General features: G+C 38.4%; 1 protein-coding gene and 1 pseudogene across 4 annotated transcripts in view; both read right to left on the minus strand.

Moving 5' to 3' along the window:
- The window catches only part of PDSS2 (decaprenyl diphosphate synthase subunit 2), a 253,130-nt gene that overhangs the window by 218,406 nt on the left and 17,910 nt on the right, over window positions 1-16,814 (minus strand). The window lies entirely within an intron of this gene.
- On the minus strand, window positions 10,056-10,482 carry LOC141372898 (large ribosomal subunit protein eL38 pseudogene; annotated as a pseudogene).

A 16,814-nucleotide genomic window follows, 5' to 3' on the forward strand; every position in this document is an offset into this window, starting at 1 on the left:
GCTCCCTGCTCGGCAGGGAGTCTGCCTCTCCCTCTGGCCCTCTTCCCTCTCGTGCTCTCTGTCTCTCATTCTCTCTCTCAAATAAATAAATAAAATCTTTAAAAAAAATAGAAAGAAGAAAATCAAGTAAAAAGTGTTTTTCAAGAGAAAAGAAACTGTCAATAATACAATTAGAACAAAGACTAAAAGAAATCCATTAGATTTAGTGATATGGAGGTCATTAGTGATCCTGGTAAGATCTATTTTGGGGAGTATTCTATAATTTATAGACTGGAAGCCAAAGGGGGACTTACATTGCAGTATGGTGAAATATAACTATTTTGCTCTGATTTGATCCTAAAAGGGTCTTCCTGAAAGTCAACATGCCACTAAATTCGGAATATAACTGCACAGTTATTATTCCTCAAATGGAGATCAAACATAGTCATGGAAGGGGGTTCTTGAATAATTCATATAGTTAACAGCTATAGAGTGAAGAGGATGGCAAACACGAAGTAAATTTTTTCCAAAGCAAACGAGGCTGTAGCTTCAGAGAAGGATTTTGCTTGGAGTTAGCTCCGCGAACATTCTCAAGCACAGCCGGAGAGCCACATGAAATAGGCAGCTGCCTAAATAGGATGCACAAAACAAGCCCCTGGCTGCTCAGAACTACATCCTTCTGCGTCTTGTCAAGATACCACTCTCTCTCTCTCTCTCTCACTCTCTCCCCCCCCCTTCAATCTGATCTCAGAATACTAAATATGGTCTCTTCTGGGTTAGTTCCAACAGAAGCATCCATCTAAGGCTTCCTTGGTAGAAAAGTAAGGGTAAAAATTATTACTAATTCTCTCTTAATATTCAGACAGGATAGCACACAGAATCCAGCTTCAAGGAGATAGCAAAACGGTTCCAGGAGCAGAGGAGTCAATAAAATAGTAGCAATGCCTCAGTCAGATCCAAAGTGGGACTGGACAGGCCTTAAGGAGAATATCCCGTGGGAAATTCCAGAAACCTGGAACTGTGAGGATGAAGAACATACAGGGACTAAGGCAAGGCACTCAAGGGACATAATCACAAAATCTTAACGGAAGACCTTAGACGTGACCTGGCTCTGAGAGAATGCTTAAACAAAAAGGAAAGAAGAAAGGTGATTTTACACCACCATTTTACCAGATTCAAGCCAGATAAAACTAGGATTCTCAAATGGAAGTGATTAACTGAGCAGTTCCTAGGTAAAAAATAAAAAATTTATAGTTCCTGCAGAAATCTTCAGAACGGAAAGAACTTCCAAGTCCACCTAAACTGATTTGCGTGCCAAAACAAACTTCCAACATGGAAAAAGAGGGTAAGTGAAATAGACCAATATCTTTTTATCTTCCTTTTTAATACAAACTTGGACCAAGAATGGAAACAAAAAAATCCTAGCACTGAAATGCAGAAGTCCGAGGTCATCAGCTGTATAATTATAGGCACATTTGTTGTCACAATGCTACAACAAAAGCACTAGTGAGGTCTCTTCCAGGTGTAAGATCCTTGTTCATAAAAAGAGGATACTACTCTCAGATAAGGATTATTAGGGGCGCCTGGGTGGCTCAGTCGTTAAGTGTCTGCCTTCGGCTTGGGTCATGATCCCAGGGTCCTGGGATGGAGCTCCGCATTGGGCTCTCTGCTCGGCAGGAAGCCTGCCTCTCCCTCTCCAACTCCCCCTGCTTGTGTTCCCTCTCTCGCTCTGTCTCTCTCTGTGAAATAAATAAATAAAATCTTAAAAAAAAGATAAAGATTATCATCTTTCTTCGCTAAAGATACTGGATCAGCAGATTCCATTAAAATCATTAAGGTAGAGGGGAAAAAAGGGTATCTGCAATAACAACTCCTGATTGTAACTCCATTGAGGTGTATTACACATTTCTTTAGGTGGTTCTACACTGTATTGTACCTTCCAAACTTTAGCCCCACTCCAAAGCCCACCGAACATAGTGGTATTCAAAAAAATCTGGGTCAACTGAGATAATGTAATGCTACAAACTTCTACATTATTCTGTGGAACTAGTACCAGAGGTTGTTCATTCTTAAGTGGTAGAATTAAAGAAGGTACTGCACCAGAGAACTGTATTTGCTCCGTGAAACCCACTCCCCGATACCAATTCTCTGTACAAGGTTGTCTCAAAGGAAACAAACAGGGGCTGGCTCTTCTTTCAGCTTAACTTGCATACCTCCTTTTTGGGACCAGGCGAAGTAACACAGGATATTAAAGGATGTGGTGGCTATTCTGGGGGGCAAATTTTTTCTTTATAGAATTAGAATTGTGCTAATTCTTATCAGGGGGCAGCAAGGAATAAATCACGTATTAATACATTATGGTGACAGTTAATTCTATTTACTGTAACTGGGGAGAAATGCATTTTACTCATATGGTAAAGTAACAGAGAACTCTGTTCCTAGGCATGTGCCTAACTCATATTTCAAGAGAATGAATTTTTTTTTAATTTATTTATTTGACAGAGAGAGAGAGCCAAAGAGAGAGAGAGAGAGAACGAGAAGGGGGAGGGGCAGAGGGTGAGGGAGAAGCAGACTTCCCTGCTGAGCAGGAAGCCCAATACGGTGTTCATCCCAGGACCCCGAGATCACAACCTGAGCCCAAGGCAGACGCTTAACTGACTGAGCCACCCAGGCATCCCGGAGAGAATGAATTTGTAAGCCCAGGATATCACCAACTTACAGCAGGCACGGTAGGTGCATATAAGTCATGAAATGGGAAGCAAACAGGAAAGAAACCCAATGCAGGCATTTAAGCGTAATAAATATAATAGCAATCTACAAGATGAACGGTTCATGTTGTTTATGATTACAGACTGATTATTCTTCTAAGTGCAAAGGCTATCCAATAAGTCATATCTGGGTTGATTTGTTAGCAAGGTACTTTTACCAGATAATAAATCAGAATGTAATTAAAGTGCATTCTGTCTCTTTATCATAGACGAAGATAGCTTACTATAATTCTCAATTATCTGCATGAACACACAACATGACAGCATCGTGAATAAACCTTCTAGCAAAGGAAAATAAACATCTTAGGACTGTACTAAAATTGCTAGATTTCTTCTCTAGTCCTTTTAAAAATTTGTTTCTAATTTTGATAAATTATATAAACAGAAACAAATTAATTTGGTACTTGCTTGGTACAGTAAGTCATACAGTAAGTCTGGACTCGTTAAGTCCCTGAACTTCTTAGCTTGTTAGCAATTTGCTAAGGGCAGTGACTAAATCATGAAAGATGTAAAAGAAAATAGAATTGAATATTTACCACAAGCTTTTGTTAGGTGAAAAAATCTTAAGCATAGAAAAAAGAAGAATCACAAAGGAAAAAAACAGGTGAGAACAATTTAAAATTTATAAATGTGTGTATAAAAATTTATAGCATATAAGGCAATAATTTCACCATATAAAGATGTTTTAAAGATTAATAAATAAATCATTCTAGGAGAAACAAACAAAACACACAAAGAGAAATAAACAGAAACATGGAAAAAATTTTCAGGTAGATTAAATTTAAATCAGGATAACATTCTTTCACCTAATAAAAGTCTTTTTTTAATGATAATGACCAATATTAGCAAAGATATAATGACACTGGTATTCTCATACATTGCTGATAGTGTTGGAAATCAATTAGAACTTTTCCCAAAAATATAATTTGAAAGTTTGAATTAAACATTACAAAAAGGTTTATAATATTTAGCTCAGGGGGTGCCCAGGTGGCTCAGTCTGTTAAGCAGACAGCTCTTGGTTTCAGCTCAAGTCATGATCTCATGGGTCCTGGGATCTGGCTCCATGCTCAGTGGGGAGTCTGCTTAAAGATTCCCTCCCTCTGCCCCTCCCCTCACTCGTGCTCGCACATGCTCTCTCTCTCTCTCCCTCTAAAATAAAAACATAAATCTTTAAAAAAATATATTTAGCTCAGTACTCTCACATCCCAGGATCTATCTAATAGATAAAAATACTTTTCACAGCTTGATCTATCAATAATAGGAATCTGAAATAACATAAAAATCCAACTACAGGGTAATGACAATGTTAAATATGGTATAATCATGGACAGACTATTATGTAGCTATTCAAAATGATGGTTATGAAGACTAAGCAGAAAAGGATAAAAAATTGTAATGGCAAGATGATTATATTCTAATAAAAATATGCATATTAAAGAAGACTAGGAAGGAAAATGCCAAAGTGACAATCTTTGTGTTAATCTGGTATAGTAGGCTGAATAAATGCCCTCCTTCCCCAAAAGATGTCCAGGTCCTAATCCCTGGAAACTGTGAATGTTACTTTACTTGGCAAAGGGACTTTACTGATGTGATTAAGTTAAAGATCTTGAGATGAGGAGATTATCCTGGATTACCTAGATGGGCTCAATATAACCACAAGGATCCTCATAAGAGGAAGTCGGGAGGGTCAGAGTCAGAAAAGGAGATGTGATGACAGAGGCAGAGGTTGGAGTGATGTGGCCACAAGTCAAGGAAGGTGAGCAGCCTCTAGAAGTCACAAAAGGCAAGGAATGGATTCTCCCTTGAATGTCCAGAAGGAACTCAGCTCTGCTGACACCTTGATTTTCGCCCCATAAGACCCATTTAGGACTTCTGATCTCCAGAAAAGTAAGGCAATTAGCGTGTGTTATTTTAAGCCAATAAAACTGTGGTAATTTGTTACAACAGCGATAGGAAACTAACATAGATGGTAAGACTGCCCTTTCTAAACTTTCTGCAATGTTCATATTACTTTTATTGAGCATTCCAATATATAAATTTAGCTAAAATTTAAGATTCTAGATGAAAACTGCCTCTGCTGCAGTGGCTCTCTCAATCCTGGTTGCATTTGAGTATCAAGTATTCACCTTTCAAGAAAAAAAAAAAGAGAAAAGAATACCAATGCCATAGTTTCTCTTCATTCCCAAAGATTCTAATTTAGTTGTTAGGCTCAAACATCAGTACTCTCTTAAAGCCCCACATGCTAATGTGCAGCCAGGGTTGAGAACCACTACTCTGGCATAACAACTCATGACTAACAAGTTTCTCTAAGCCAAAGGAAAAAAAATTTTTTTTAAAGATTTTATTTATTTATTTGACAGAGAGGGACACAGAGAGAGAGGGAACATAAGCAGGGGGAGCGAGAGAGGGAGAAGCAGGCTTCCCGCAGAGCAGGAAACCCGACATGGGGCTCGATCCCAGGATTCTGGGATCATGACCTGAGCTGAAGGCAGACGCTTAACGACTGAGCCACCCAGGCGCACCAAAGCAAAAATGTTTATCAACCTAAAACTACATCTCTTTCAAGAATTCTGAGGACACTCAACAACAGTTTGCCTTAGCTTAAATTTAGGTCTAGGACAGAACCCTTGTTTAACTGGCACTGTCAAAGGAAAAGAAAAAATAAAATCATTTCTTCTACTTCTTCAATGTTTCTCATTTCTGGAGTTCAAAGGACTCTTCAGAGATACGATGCTCCAAGAAAAAGGTTCTTAGCTGCTACCCAAGGCCCCATATTCAAATTAGAGTAGTTCACAAGAATTGTGCGTCCTTCCCTTTTCTACTGACAATTGACTTTATTATGACTACAAAAACAACATAAGATATCTCGTCTTTGAATTTTTTATAGTATATTCTTTAAATGGTGTTGACTAGCAAAGAGGAGTCAAGTTCCTCTGATAATGTGTTCTTTGAAGCCATATTTTCACTCCACTTTCCAGGTATCAAACCATATATTATTATAAACACACACACAGACACCCTAGTACATTTGTGAGCAAATGTGTAACTTAAGGCTTTCAAATGTGAGATTCTCAGCTATAGAGGAATTACTGATCAAGTCTTATGCATCTCTCGGTCAACTCATAGCACCACTTCATATTCTTTCAGCAGGAAAATCCACAAATGAGAGACATCGTTATCAACCAAGTGTGTCCAAAGATTGATCTCCATAGCAACTGCAACTCTGCCACATGTAGTGTATAAGGCATCGGCGTTACCACCACATGCACACAAAGTGTTGGTATTATGTCGTCCAGACTGTGGTTGCTGTAGAAACCTAAACCTAAGTCCCTGACAACAGTGGATAAAATGAGAACAACAACAGAAGGGTCCTTGAGTACTTAGCCATAGTCATCTACTCCTTTGCTTTCAAGCAAGATAATGCCATTTTAAATGCTATACAATAGTCTTATTGATACCATGAAAGGAATATTTTCTACAAAAATAACGTTAAATGATGTCATGTCTGTTTAACATTAGGAACCTAATGTTAAATTAGGGAATAGGAATTTCCTATTCCCTAAAAAATTCTTCCTCCCACCGTGTGCTCCGTTGGGGTTCAGAAGCTCACCGCAACCACGTACTGTCACCTTCTACTGGCCTCAGCCATAGCTAGTCCCACACACAGGCAGTATGGAGAGGTGCCAGGCTTTCCTGCCACCATCACAACAACTATGACAAATATAAATAAGTTTATTCTAAAATAATTATGCAAAAGAAGACTAAAGTAGGAGGAATCACTTTATCTGATTTTAAGTCTTACCACATAGCCATCAAAATCAAAACAGTGTCATACTGGTGGAAGAATAGAAGCAAAGATCAATGAAACACAGAACACAGAAATGGATCAATACAAATACACCAACTGATTTTGACAGAGGTGCAATAGCAGTTCAGTGGAGCTAGGGTAGTCTTTTCAACAAATTGTGCTGAAATAACTGGACATTCACAGATGGGGGAAAAAAAGAACTTTGACTTAGAATTCATGCTATACACAAAAATGAATGCAAAATGATCATGGATTTAAATGTAAAGCATGAAACTATAAAACTTTTATTTTTAAATTTTGTTTTTAATTTAAGCAGCTTTACTGAGGTGTAATTGGCACACAATAAACTGCACGTATTTAATATGTACACTAAAACTTTTAGAAGAAAATATATAGGTGAACATCTTTGGGACCTAGGGCTAGGAAAAGACATTATATCAAATTTAGGAGGAAAAATATCCAACAAAACAGGATAGTGAATTATATCATGGTATATCCATACAAGGAATACAAGGTGGTTGTTAAAAATTATGTTCATCGAACATTGAAAGCAATCCTCTATATATTGCTATATAAACAAAATACACACATGGACAGACTCATTTTTATAGTCTTGCAGGCTATCTAGCTATCTCTAGATGGTAAGATTCTGGGTACTTTTTAAATAAATTTCTATGCTAACAGTGACATGTTTTATATAAAATGAGATTAAATTTTTAAAATCAAGTAACACATACTAAAGAATAAAGAAGGCTCTTTTCAACTAGAGATTTTTATACACAATAATGTTAAAAACCTACTTGTTTTAGTCTCCCAGAAAAAAATAAAACAAAACTATCCTCTCTGATACAGAAACATTTGCTTTTTCTTTATGATTTCTCCAGGTTCCTGAAGAGACACCATTCATTTCCAGCCTAAAAACAAACAAAACTTGACCAGATTTCCTTTAAAAAAAAAAAAAAAAAATCCATGCAGGGGCGCCTGGGTGGCTCAGTCGTTAAGCGTCTGCCTTCAGCTCGGGTCATGATCCTGGGGTCCTGGGATCGAGCCCCGCGTCGGGTTCCCTGCTCAGCAGGAAGTCTGTTTCTCCCTCTCCCACTCCCCCTGCTTGTGTTCCCTCTCTCGCTGTGTCTCTCTCTGTCAAATAAATAAAAATCTTTAAATTAAAAAAAAAAATCCATGCAGAGGCACCTGGGTGGCTCAGTCGTTAGGCGTCTGCCTTCGGCTCAGGTCATGATCCCAGGGTCCTGGGATAGAGCCCCGTGTTGGGCTCCCTGCTCTGCGGGGAGCCTGCTTCTCCCTCTCCCACTCCCCCTGCTTGTGTTTCCTCTCTCACTGTGTCTCTGTCAAATAAATAAATAAAATGTTTGAAAAAAAAAATCCATGCAACCTAAGGGCTGTATATGCCCATTCACCATAAATTTGATAACCTCTACATCTCTATTATATCTAGCTGTAAATAGCAATGAGTACAGATTTAGATATTTTTAAATAGATAATTTATCAAAATGCACTCACAAGTGTACTCTACAATAAATATATAGTAAAGGAAAAATAGACAGGAAAAAGAAAATAGAAGGAAAAGAATATCTTCCTTAACTTGATCTTGAGAAAAATATAATCACTTTAGTTCTGAGGATAAGAAAGAAGACATACAGAAAACAGTTTCCTCTTTATATTGGTAATGTGTATGGAGATCAGAATCTGTGAAAGCTTATTTGATGCTTTGGAGTTACCAGACCTTTCTGTGCAGTTCAAAGTCAAGGTTTCTCAAGTGGAGACACATGGCTCCTTTGTGTGTTCTTTCCCTCAGTGAAACTGCTTGAAATGTCCAAGTCTAATAATATAAATACTGATGCTTTCACAGTGAATATTCTGGATGGCATCACTTTCTCTATGCCTTTCAATGTCTTAAAAATGTTTTGTTTTTGTTTTATAGGCCTGAATTAAGGAAACATAATATGCTGAAATCATCAAGAGGTTTTCTCAGGTTCATTAACGTTCTCCCACATGGTTAACTGCTGATTTTTACCCAAAATTAACATGATACTAACTCTACTCTTCCTGAATTCCACACATGGTATTCCAGGGAAAGGGAAGGGCAAAATTATCTTCCTCCTATTTTCCATCAATCCAAATTCTACCCATTCTTTAAGCAGCTGCTCAAATTCTTCCACAGAACCCTTCGGTTTAGTCAGCCCACAGTGGTCTATCCCTGACCTGAACTCCTGTAACACCCAACTAAATCTTCCATTTGGCCATTACTAACAATTATGATGCAATTATTTTTATCTTACATTATCACTTGAGCTTCACAGATTTACAACTAGGTTCCTCAAGAATACTCTATGTCCTTGGAGCATAGAAACCCTTTTTATCTCAACAAATCTGTCATTGTGTTTTAATACACAGTTGATGGTCAATAAATATTGGTTGACTAACTGCAACACAACTATACCTTTCAATTCCCCTCCTTAATTGACACCAATGTGTGTGTGGTTTTTTTCAATGCTTAGCTATTATTCCTCCTGCCTACTTTCTGTCTTATGGACAGAACTACAAAGCAGAGGCTGAAGATAGGGGCTTTAAAGGGAATTGTTTTCTCTTTGTCTCCCTGCAGCAAAACTTGTTTAAACATGTTAAAAGAGAATAAAACTAAATTTATACCTATGGCACATTTCTTTCAAAGTGAAACAACCATCATTTTAACAGGAAACAAGCTACCTTTCTTGGAGACTATTCTAAGGGAAAAGTTGAGAGTAACCCCTGTGCGCTAACAGATTGCTTTCCGATAAAAGCCTATGATGAATTCCATCAGCCTCAGCCCGCCATACTCCCAAACTCTGCACTCACGACTTGCGTGAGCCCTTACGAATTCAAAGATATTTTTACCAATCATGTGAATTCTATCCAAAAACATCCTTCAGTGCCAGAAAGGCTTTATGATTAGGGGTCCATTCTTTTAAGAATATTTATACTGCCTAAATAACTCCAGATGTTTTGCTCTGGTTTTTGGTTAAGAGGTAGGGCAGGAGGGCAGAAATCAAAATGAGGACCCTCCCAATTAGAACATTTGCCATTCCATCCTAAATGAGTCCTTTCTTATATTTCTGCCTGATGTTCCAGAATTTAAACTTACGACACTCGTGTGTAATGCCAAAATATGAGGATTTAGATAGGATTGTTACTAAAAAAAAAAAAAGGTTTGCAGATAGCTTACACCTAAATTATTTTTACAAAGCACAATCATATGAAACAGGAATTGCTTCCTACATTTGTAATGAACTTGCCAACAGTATGAAGCACTATTTGTAGACAGCTGTTTTTGATAGAGGAGCAAATTATGGAATAACAAATTCTTCATTTTTTTGCAGAAGTTGTACACCTGCCGATTAGAATTTGTTTTCAAATCCTAAATCTATACTATCTGAAAGCTAATATATATACATATATATTAGAATTTTTTAAATTTTAATACAGTTCAAATCAGTGTGCCAGTTTCATTGATGCTCCTTCACTGCCAAACCTGGGGGCAGGGACTGCTTCAGTTTCTCTGCCTTCTCTTTGTGATGACCAAGGTATAAAGCTATCTGCTGCATCAAACTTTAAACTTCATGTTATCCTTATTTTTCTTGATCTTGACAGATTCTGTTCACCTGGCTCTGACCATAAAGTCCTTGATTTCTTCAATTCTGTGAGGCATGGCCTCGAGGGGCGCAGGGGGCACATGGCTGGCACAGCAAGTGGCAAAAAGCAAGAATGGAAAAGAGCGAGAATTCCGTTTCTGGGCAGTTCTGAAAGCTAGTATATTTTCATACTATATATTACATATAGTCAAAATCTTCTGAAGCATTCCGATCACTCAGTAGTGCATTGCACAGCCTCATAAGGAACTTTATACTATTCTTCTTGGTGTCTTCAAGAAGGTGTATGACAGTCCTGTGAAGATTTCAAAATAAAAAGACTCAACAGCATCTCTCGAATCCATCACTAACAAATGTTATAGCTAGGAAAACTTGCCCCACCTAATCTTAATCAATCCTGCTACAATTTAAGTGCATTTAAGTAATGACTCAAGCAAAGGTGAGGGAAAAGGCAAAGTCCTCTGGTCGGGAAAGGTTTTACTCCATTCAATTAAATTCTGTGAGTACTTATTGAAGGCTTTCTATGTGTCAAGTATATGCTGGGCAACAGGAATATAAAGACAAAGTCATCTCTTTCAAAAAGATCATAGTCTTAGAAACACTTATATGGAAATCAGAGGCCCAAATAAGGGATCCAAATAGGTCAATTAATCTAGGAAGCTGTCAGCTGTAACTGATGCATCTCAAATGGCAAACTGAAGAACATATGCCCAATCTTTTTTCTCCCAGCTTTACTGAGGAATAATTGACTTATATATATTTTTGTATATATACTTAATATACTTATAGATATTTATATATATACTTAATATATATACTTAAAGTGTACAACATATGCCCAGTCTAAAGGAAGCAGCCACCACTTGACACCAGCTGATCAAGACCATGGAGAATGAAAGCTCAATGGTGTCATATCTTCTGATTTTTAGAAGAGACAGGAAGCTGGAGGAATGGGCAATTTAAACTGGAGAAATCACAGAATACTTATCAAAAAGGCTAATACTTGAGTAAAGTCCTGAGTTAAGCAATGTTTACCAGATATGAACGTGGATGGTTTACTTCCTATGGCTACAGCTTAGGGTGGAAAGTGGAGAGAGTGGCCAAAGTGACTAGAAAGGAAGGACGGGGTGTTTTGCCACACACAGGCCACACTGTATCCTACAGAACATGGGAAGCCACTAAGGAGTCTGTGACTCCATTATCACAGATGGTTAGAATTTATCTAACTGCAGGAAACTTAACAACCTGCCATTCAGTGAGATTTCGAGATCTGACAGGCATATAAAGAGCCAGGCACCTTGCTTATAATCCATAAAACTAGACTGGGCATCACCATATCTAAACATTTGTCTTAGGCCCCCTAACTACTGGGACATCTAAGTGCTCCCACGGTTCCAGTAGCAGCAATGACTCCTTAAACAAACAGCAGCCAATTTACCCATGGAAAAGAGTATACCAGAGAATTTGGGGAGATCTACCACCCCCAGATGTTTCTCCTTTAATCTTGGCCAAGAGTAAAAGGGTGAAAGCACCAGAGCACCTGGGTGGCTCAGTCATTAAACGTCTGCCTTTGGCTCAGGTCATGATCCCAGGGTGCTGGGATCGAGCCCCGCATCGGGCTCCCTGCTCGGAGGGAAGCCTGCTTCTCCCTCTGCCCTGCTTGTGTTCCCTCTCTTGCTATCTCTCTCTATCAAATAAATAAAATCTTTAAAAAAAAAAGTGAAAGTACCTTATTCATTGTTAAAATGACTTAGAGATTACAAAACCTCTTGCCAGATATTATTCTCACTCATCTAAGAGACCCTGGGCTCCCTATTTTCTACTTTGCCTGGGCTTGTAACCCATCCACAGCGGCCAATTATATTCATATTCTGAACTCCTGTATACTAAACCAACTTCAAGAATTCTAAAATCTAATTCAGAGCCACATGTTAATCAGCAACCACTATTTCCTTCATACTCCTAACCCATTAGTCAATCCTATTTTACTGGCAATTCATTAATGAAATATAATAAACTCAATGCAAAATTAATCTATATTTTGCTTCAGAAAGGATGTTTATTTTTGCCAAGGATATTTCCTATTCTCCAGTTAGGAGGGAGAAATAAAACTATGTTGTCACCTAAGTCTTTCATTCAAGACTCACAACAAGATAGCTATTATTTTTCCCAATTTTGCTGATGAGAAAACAGAAGGTCTGAGTAGTTAACATGCCCAAACAGCAGCTAGTAAATGACATAAGCCAGGGCTGAATCCAGTTCAGTCATCTTCCAAAACTGTTTTTTCCACTACACCACACAGCTTCACCTGCTACTATTTCTCATGATAACATTCCCAGGACTCCACTTCTACCTTATATTTATTTTTAAGGTGTGGCATCTTTTTCAAACTCCACCCCAGTTTTTTCCTAAGTTGACCAGGTAAATGTAGGAGTACTTTTAAATTTAGATTAAAATTCTAAGGTCAGGGTGGCACAGTCAGTTAAGCATCCAACTGAGCTGAGGTCATGATCTCGGCTCAGGGTCCTGGGATCAAGCCCCATGTGGGGCTCTGCACTCAGCACGGCGTCTGCTTGAGATTCTCTCTCCCCCTCTCTCCCTCTGCCCTTCCCGCTCACACTTTCTTTCTCCCTAAAATAAATAAATAAATCTTTAAATAAAATAAAATAGCTTTATATAATTTTATATAAAATTCTAAGGCCAGGACTACCAATTTCTTAGGTGTTCGTTTCTGGGGCTCCTTTCTATGTACTCACAAAATTGTATCATACACACTCTATTGTCACTCTTGTGTTTAATCATGGGTACTACAGAACAAAAAGTATGTGAGAAAAATATATAATACTTAAAAATAATAGTACTACATAAAAATGCTTTTAATAAAAGCTTTGTATATATCAGTCCTGTGAAAATAAATGACAATACTTTTAAGTATATAGCAACAAAAAAGAAATAACCTCAAGTTAGAGAGAAATGGTGCAGATTTGTGAAGCCATTTCTATTTTTTAAGTATAAAATAAATTTCATTTACTTGTTGATATTTAACAATTTAAGATATAGAAAGCACCATAACAAAGCCCCTGTAATTATTAAATATTATACAGAATATGTTCATGCAAATTATCAATGTTTGAAAAATTCAAAACACTACTGTTAAGTTTTTAGAGTATGGTATAATACTTACTAGACCTATCTCCAGCCTCACAACTCTGGAAATAAAACCAATTCAGTTTGCTTAAAAAAAAAAAAATCTGGGCGCCTGGGTGGCTCAGTCATTAAGCGTCTGCCTTTGGCTCAGGTCATGATCCCAGGGTCCTGGGATCAAGTCCCACATCGGGCTCCCTGCTCAGCAGGAGACCTGCTTCTCCCTCTCCCACTCCCCCTGCTTGTGTTCCTGCTCTCGCTGTGTCTTTCTCTGTCAAATAAATAAATAAAATCTTTAAAAAAAAAAAAAATCTTTGGAGCAAATGAAAAAAACTTCCAAGGAGATTCCAAAAGAATGGTAATTTTTAAAACTATTTTTAAATATTTGTTAAAATGAAGTTTCAGTATACAAAAATAGAAAAAAATGAAAGGTTTTGAGTAAGCTTTGGTGAGTCATAGGAAGGAAAGCAAATGCAGCTGCACTCCATAAACTAAAGATTTGTATCTAGAACTTCAAATAAGTATTAAATCAGAAACAACTATCTGAATGGTTAACATCTAGTGCCCATTTTAAAAACCTACTCCAAGGCAGCTATTTTTAGAAAAACATTCATTAAACTCTTCAAACCACAAGCACAGATGAATATTTTTGGGTAACTAAAGGACTTCTAAGGTGTTAAACACACACACACGAAAATTCTGACTCCTGTGAAAGGATAATTATAGAATACAACAGTATTGATGGAAAGCAGTTGGCAATACAGTGGTAATGAGCAATATGAGAAGAGAGAGATGTGGGTATCTGAATCTCAATTCATTAGAATCTAAGCACAAAGAGTTAAGTATTACAGCACTTCAAAACCTATGATCAATTCATCCTTACTAACTGGGCCCAATCCTTGGTAATACATGGAACATTTTTAAAGGATAAAAATTCACTCATCCGTTATTGCCTTAAGTGATCTGTATTAAAATATTATTTATAGATGTGTAAATACAAAAATTATAAACACTGTATGGTTATAGTTCTTATATAACTAAAATAAATAAAATTACAAATTGAGTACAAAACTTAGTCAAACTGTCATTAATTTACTATGACAGATGATGGTACTTGACCAAAACTAAGCTGCAATTCCAAATATGAAAACGGTCCTTGATGGTCCTGGTAGGTTCTTTGGAAAAAGCCCATGGTGTAAAGACGTTATTCTCTCACCACTTTTCTCTATTCAAACTATGAACTTTTATTCATATAACATACTGCTCTTACTGTGTCTCCGAACGGGGCCCGGAAGATTCTCCCTTCACTCTTGACACCAGAAAAGGATTGGTGAGGGGCCCACTACAATCATTACTAACCACTCGAATGGCTCTTGCTAGGGCTAAGGATTTGGGTGGAAGAACTACAGCTGACATGGACTCCCTAAACTCAGAAAGTGATGGGAGCAGCTCAGGGAAGGTTGGGTGGGTCCGGCTGGTAGCTGGTAACTGCCAGAAGCACAGTGGACATGGTGATCCTAACAGGCGGCAGGGTAATATTAGGTAATCTCAGGCTCTGTTGTGATAGGCAGAAATCCCTGTCTGTATTTCATTAGTCAGACCCAAGAATTCAAATTAAGGGCCATCCCACTAAGATCTGTTTTGATTTAAACAAACAAGCAAACAACTCTATAGCTACTGAACAGAGACCCATGTAAGACACTTGAGAGTCATGACCTCTGGCCCAAATCCAAGACCCACAGTTGTTGAATGAATTGGAGGCCAATTCCCTTATGGAAGATTTTTTTCCCAAATGGATCTCTAGCCATTTACCCAGGTAATCATGAGCTGGTGAAAGGGAAATACCCAATGCCCTTGAGGATGATTACCTACTAGCTCTGAGCTAACATTAATTCTTAGGAATTAACAATACCACTGGTCCACGGGTCAGACTGGCGATTTATGAGTCACGCAGAGAGATGGAGGTCTAACTCAGCCTCTTCTCAGAGTAGTCATTGTGAGACCCAAACACATCCTACTTTTCAGATATTCCCACAAACTGACAGACTCCCACAGTGGCTCCCTGACTCAGGAGGAAGGAATATTACAGTAAAAAGTACAAAGTAGAAGCTGAATGGATTCGATTTCCTTGTCAAAAGCACTGCATTTCTAGGGGAAATTTCTAAAATTTCTAAAGGAAAGGTGAGATGTTGATATGAGACAAAGACAAAAGGGTAACAGATTCTGGGTGGGGAACCCCTTGCTTGAATAACAAGTGTACACACCACCCTCCACCCCCAACACTTTATGACTGTATAGACAAGTCAAAAGATGCCTCTACCTACAGTAACATTGTGTTGAACGAATAAAAAAGCCCCAATTAATACACCACAGCCCCCCACAGTTTTGGAACAAGGCCATGGCCCTTTCAGCAAGCAAATGAAGTAACTATTTCCTTTTGAGAAAAAGCTCCTGGCTTTTTCCTAGTAGACTGGTGAAAACTGAATAGAACAACATAATATGACCATGTAATCTAGTATCTCATCATTAATCGTTATTGGATGCATTTAATTCTAAATTCCAGCAGGCCATGATCAAGAAAAACAGGTGCAGGGCGCCTGGGTGGCTCGGTCGTTGGGCATCTGCCTTCGGCTCGGGTCATGATCCCAGGGTCCTGGGATCGAGTCCCGCTTCAGGCTCCCTGCTCAGTGGGAAGCCTGCTTCTCCCTCTCCCACTCCCCCTGCTTGTGTTCCCTCTCTCGCTCTCTCTCTCTCTGTCAAATAAATAAATAAAATCTTAGAAAAGAAAAGAAAAACAGGTGCAGGCCCAAATGGGATCTGAAGGCACAGTTACATTGCCTATCAGGTCATTTATACTCCCTAAGAGTGAACTGTACCCTGCTACATGCCACCTACCCCTCAAGCTGCACCTATGGCTTCATGTGGCCGCTAAGCTCAGGATTAAGCGGGGGTGTCCTGCCCAGAACCTATTCTCGCTTTGTCTCATAACACTTCACTTTCCTTTAAGGAAATTCCTTTCCCTTATTCTATGAGGTCTGAGCTGGTCTGAAATACAGTAATCAGCCCCTAACTAACTAAAGGAGAGGCCAATGACCCAGGCAGGGCTACTAACAGTACACAGTTTGCCAGTAAAGGAACTGATCTACAATAGTTCTAAGATGAAAGAAAGGCCAAATTAATCCTCCCTCACAGGAATTTGAGCTTTGAGGAGCCATATGAGGATAAAAGGCAGCCAGAGCCAAAACTTCCTGACCACAGTGCTGTCAATGCAGAGAACAGTGCAACAGGGCAGAGAAATTGTCCCTAAATTCATGCTTCTGATAACTCTTAAGAGCTCCCCCAGTTTCCATTCTTCCTAAGGCCTGATTTTTTTAATTCCCCCTTTGAAACTGTGATCCATCTAGTGTCCTTCCAATAAATTTCTTATATTTGCTTAAGTAATCCAAAATCAATTTCTTTCTTTGCAACTGA

The sequence above is a fragment of the Callorhinus ursinus genome, unplaced genomic scaffold (assembly GCF_003265705.2).
Source record: "Callorhinus ursinus isolate GAN/ISIS: 27379988/994484 unplaced genomic scaffold, GSC_fseal_2.0 scaffold6, whole genome shotgun sequence".
NCBI lineage: Eukaryota > Metazoa > Chordata > Mammalia > Carnivora > Otariidae > Callorhinus > Callorhinus ursinus.